This window comes from Rhinopithecus bieti, unplaced genomic scaffold (genome assembly GCF_001698545.2).
Source record: "Rhinopithecus bieti isolate Rb0 unplaced genomic scaffold, ASM169854v2 scaffold_39273, whole genome shotgun sequence".
Taxonomy (NCBI): domain Eukaryota; kingdom Metazoa; phylum Chordata; class Mammalia; order Primates; family Cercopithecidae; genus Rhinopithecus; species Rhinopithecus bieti.
In genome coordinates, this window is record NW_016816078.1 from 52,189 (window position 1) to 57,135 (window position 4,947).

Below are 4,947 nucleotides of genomic sequence, written 5' to 3' on the forward strand. Positions count from 1 at the left end.
GAATTCTGGCTTTAGGAAGTGCTTGGTCCAAGGACTCAAAGCATGAATTACATTGTTGTCTTCACCTTTTTTCCCCTTTGTTTCTCTTGATCTTACTTTGGGATCTCTCCCCAGGTGACAGCCATGTGAATTGTGGTCATCTCTCTATGACCTTTGTCGCTAATCTCCTGGACAATATCCCTACTTCCTTCCCTGTTGTTTCAGCCAACTCCCAAGTCCCATGGCCACCTCTGAGTCCGTCACTGAGGGGAGAGGTTGAGACTCCACCTGGCTCCCGCACCATCTCGGCTCCCAGCAGGAAGAATTTAAACTAAGAATGGGTGAGGGGGTTCTTAGGTCACTCCAAAGAGTCCACAATCCATGCTGCCATGACGATGGGCTCTTTGTGACACTTTGGGAATAAGGTGAGAGGATTCAGTCCTACCTCACCAATATGTTAGAGAAGCAGAAGTTTACACTTACAAAAACGCACAAGTCCAGCTTCTCACGGAGACTGTGAAAATGCCCTCTGTTCATCTACTGCTGTGTGAAAAGGCGCCCCAAACATAGCGGATTGAAACAGCATGATCAGGTCTTCACTCATACATTGGCAACTGGGGCCCGGCTCCTTCCACGGGCATCAGAGGAGAGGTTCTGCTGGGATCTGAAGACCTCAGGGCTGAGGCACTCATGCACAGGTGCAGGCAGTGCTGGCTCAACTGGGAGCTCTCCCAGGGCTGAGGGATGGGACGTTGTGATGTGTTGGGGCCAGATCATGCCAGCTCATGAGAGAGGTAGTTTGTGTGACATTTTTAGAACTGTCCATAGCTGGGAGGATTCTAACCACAGAAATTTACAAACACTGTAAATCAGGGTTTTGGTTTTTCCAAGAAAGCTGGCTGTGCTGTGCTCTCTAGCTCACCCTTGCAAGTGCATTCAGCTCATCTTCCTGTGCAACGCTGAGGCTTCCTCAAAGCATGGCGTCTGGGCCCCCAAGTGACCAGCCCTCTTAGTCCATCTGAGCTGCTATTTAAAAAAATACCATAAACTGAGTTGCTTATGAACAACAGATATATTTTCCAGTGTTCTAGAGATTGAGAAGTCCAAACCAAGGTGGCAGCAGACTTGGTGTCTGGTGAGGACCAGCTTTTTCGTTCATAGATGGCACCTCCTCACTGTGTCCTCACCTGATGGAAGGAATGAAGGAGCTCTCTGGGGCCTCTTCTGTAAGGGCACTAATCCTATTCATGAGGTGCCCTCCAGACCTACTCACCTCCCCAAAGGCACCACCTGTTAATGCTATCACCTGGAGGTTTAATATTTCAATATGTGAATTTCAGAGGAACAAAAATATTCAGAATACAGCACCTTCCAAGACTGAGGGAGTGAAAAATATCCGTTTCTTAGCACCTGGGCCCAGCAAACGGCATGGGGCTAAGTCAGGTGTATTCTACTGGTGAAGATGTCACCCAACCTAGATCCAACAGGAAAGAAGTAAACCTCCCTTTCTGTGGGAGAAGAGTCCAAGAATTGGGACCACATTTTAAAACAGCCCAAGAGGGTTATTCTTTCATAGTCATTTATAAAAATCGCTGCAGGCAACAACACCTGACACATAGACGGCTTGTGAGAAGTGGCCGGGGAAGGCGGACAAAGGGCAGGAGACTTGGAGCTCCTGCCTGTCCCAGCTGGATCTGCAGGCCCCGGAGTGGCTGTGTGGCACACAGGCAGCACCAGAACCCTCCCTGCAGGGAGGTGGACAGAAGGCTGAGGGGAGGGACAGGGCACTGCACTCTCAGGAGCTGAGAGATGGACGGTCGTCAGAGCTCACCCCCATGCAGCCCCACCCTACCCCACACTAACCCGCACACTGAGTTCCACGACTGCCCTTCCACACCGGGTCAAAACCACGTCCCAGGGCCCTGCCCAAGGTCCACACTCACTGTGTCTGCTGGGGTCACCAGACAGCCTCAGGGTGTGTGGGAATATCCTTGCTGCTGCTGGAGGCCTCTCTCCTCTCACACCTACACCTGCACCCCCCCACACACAGAGCTTCCCCAGAATATTTGCCCCAGCTTGAGGGTGTCAGGTTTTTGTTGAGTGTCTGAAAGTTTAACTGCATGTGGACGAAGAAACAGTTTAAGTTGTGTCTACACTCAGAGTTGACACTGGTGGCAAGTCCAGGACACTGTGCTGGGGGCGGGGTGGGTGGGGGTGGAAGTGAAAGTGTTGCAAAGACTTTTAGATGTAGCACCGTTTTTTTGCTGAAACCATTGAGTTCTGCCAAGGTTCTGGTGCAGCCCAGAAAGAAAGGTGAAAGGGGCCACAAGATACAGACTCACTCTGTTCTAAATGGGGTTTGGGAGCCAGCTGGGGGAGATGGAGGCAAGGCCCAGGTGAAACCTCAGTACAGACCGAGAACCTGACCTGCCCTGGCTGTCGAGTCCCCACCACAGACTGGGAAGGAGGCAGGGACAGGAGCATTGCCACCCAGGAGAAAGAGTAGAGGCCCCCAGACTCAGGTCGTCAGCTCCGCGGCCAGCACAGTAGGGAAGACATCACGACACTACGTTAGAGACAGGGCAGGCCAGCCTTCCAGGGCCAGCAGCTACCGCTGACACGGAGCCAGCAGCAGTGTATTCTGTGCCCCCTAACTAATGTTGTAATATGTACACTTTGGGGTGCAGAAGAAAGCAGTGTGTTTGCTGAACAGCACTTTGTAGCACTCCCATTTAAAGTCCCTCTTGGGTAAATTACTATTTAAGGGCAGGAGTGCCACCTGCTGTCCTTAAGGTGCTACTGCAGTGCTGCCCGCCCAATTCTCTGTAAGGGCAGGTCCTTCTCTACTGGAAGATAGTGCGGGCTCTGCTAGGTCAGCGTTTGATGCGTGAGGATATCTCAGTGTGGAGGCATGCTGGAGCCACTGAGGAGAAGAGAGAAAGCCCTTGGCCTAAGTCAACTGCATCTCGGTGGCATCTCCAAGATGCTCGGTTCTTATTAGGGCTTCCATGTGGGAGTGGGGTGGGGTTAACTCAAGAAAGGCAGTTAGCAGAGATGAGGTCCTCATGACTGCGGATCATGGTAGGGAGGTTACTTCTCTTGCAGGAGCCTGATGACTAAACAAGGGGGAGATATACCTGCCTCGATTTTGTGCATGATCACTGAAAACTGGATCCTAGAGTAATGGGCTCTTCAAAATAGAGCTGGTGCTTCAGTATTTGCATGTATGTGACTCTAGGGACAGGAAGGTAAGTAGAGAGAGGGAAAGGAACCAGGTGAAGTTCCCTTGTCCCTGACACCCTTCGATATTCTACTGATCTAGAAGTTCTGTTTACTTCCAGGCGTTCTGTCCATTGGCGTGGTGCCTGTGGTGACTTCACAAGCTCTGATATGGATCCTGATAAGCCTTCCTGCTCCCCATCTGCCTAAATATTTACCAATGCCCATGGGGATTGGTCTGTGTTATCTTCTATTTCAATTAAAACAGGCTGGCAACACTTCTTAGTTTCCAAAGATAGAGCATACAATTCCAAAATGTTCCTTTAAGTCAAGACAAATTAGATCACTTCTTTACAGAAGTACCTTGTCCTCTTAGCTAGATCAGGGTGTCTGAGTAACAGCTGTAGGGTAGGATTTCCAGGTGATAGAGTAATTATTGCCTTTCCCGTGAACTACTGGGGAAAGAGGCATAGACAGCTATAACTCACAATGGACAATTACAGTTTGGGTTGGAGAGGGAAAGTTTAATTAGAAATTTAGATCTTAGTCAAACGGTCATCTCCTACTGGGTAAATGAAGTCAAAATTCAAGTAAATACAAAACAAATGCATTTTTTTTTAATGCCCAAAGATTCCCTAACAAAACTGAAACAAAAATCAAGAAAACAATTCCATTAATAACAGCATCAAAAAATAAAACACCTAGGAAGAAACAAGGAGGTGAAAGATCTACACACTGAAAATGAAAAAAAAATAGTGAAAGAAATTAAAGAATGTATAAATAAATGGAAAGACATCCTGGGCTGAAAATTGGAAGAATTAAGATTGTTAAAATGTCTATCCCAAACAAACCAATACACAGATTCAGCACAATTCCTATCAAAATGTCCATGGCATTCTTCAGAGAAATTAAAAAAACAAAAAACAAAAAACTAAAATTTGTATAAAATGGTAAAAGAACCCAAATAGCCAAAACAATTCTGTGGAAAAAAAAAAAGTTGAAGACCTCCCAATTCCTGGTTTTAAATTATATTACAAAGCTATAGTAATCAAAACAATATGGTATTGGCGTAAAACCAGACACATACCAGTGAAATAAAATTGAGAGTCCAGAAATAAATCCAAACACATATGGTCAAGTAATTTTTGACAAGGGCATCAAGAAAACACAATGGGAACAGAAGAGTCTCTTCAATAAATGGTGGTGGGAATACAATTTCCACATGCAAAACAATAAAACTGGACCCTTCTCTTATGCCATACACAAAACTTAACTCAAAATGGATAAAACATCTGAATAGAAGACCAGAAACAAGAGACCATGAAAACAATGGTAGAGTTCTATGTGTTTTGAGCCACAAAGTATTCAAATTACAGCATTAGGGAGAAAAAACAAAGTGCAAACCAATGTGTTTAATTTTTAAGTGGAGATTTTCTGGAGCAGAGTTGCAGGGCTGGGGCAGGGATAGAGGCTCATTACTCCTTCTACCCTTTGAATATTCCTTGTGGGTGATTTAAAATTTTCTAAAATAAAAAATAAAATAAAATTTCAGAGGGGGGTTGTGGGTGTGTCAATTGTTTTGATATTTCTCAAAGTGGAGAGAAATACCTAGTACATATTTTACTTGATACGTTCAGATCATATTGGTTTCTTGAAATAAATCTGTCTTTTGGCTTTAGTTTTACTAACTCTTTACCTAGTATCCCACAGAACTCATCTCCCCTGTAAGCTGACAAGGTCAGTATCTTC

General features: G+C 45.9%; 1 long non-coding RNA gene across 1 annotated transcript; it reads left to right on the forward strand.

Moving 5' to 3' along the window:
• Window positions 1-456: 456 nt before the first annotated feature.
• LOC108516717 (uncharacterized) lies at window positions 457-3,402 on the forward strand. The gene is made up of 3 exons (XR_001881915.1): window positions 457-677; window positions 3,085-3,227; window positions 3,321-3,402. It is a non-coding gene; the product is annotated as an uncharacterized LOC108516717 (long non-coding RNA).
• The last annotated feature ends 1,545 nt before the right edge of the window (window positions 3,403-4,947 follow it).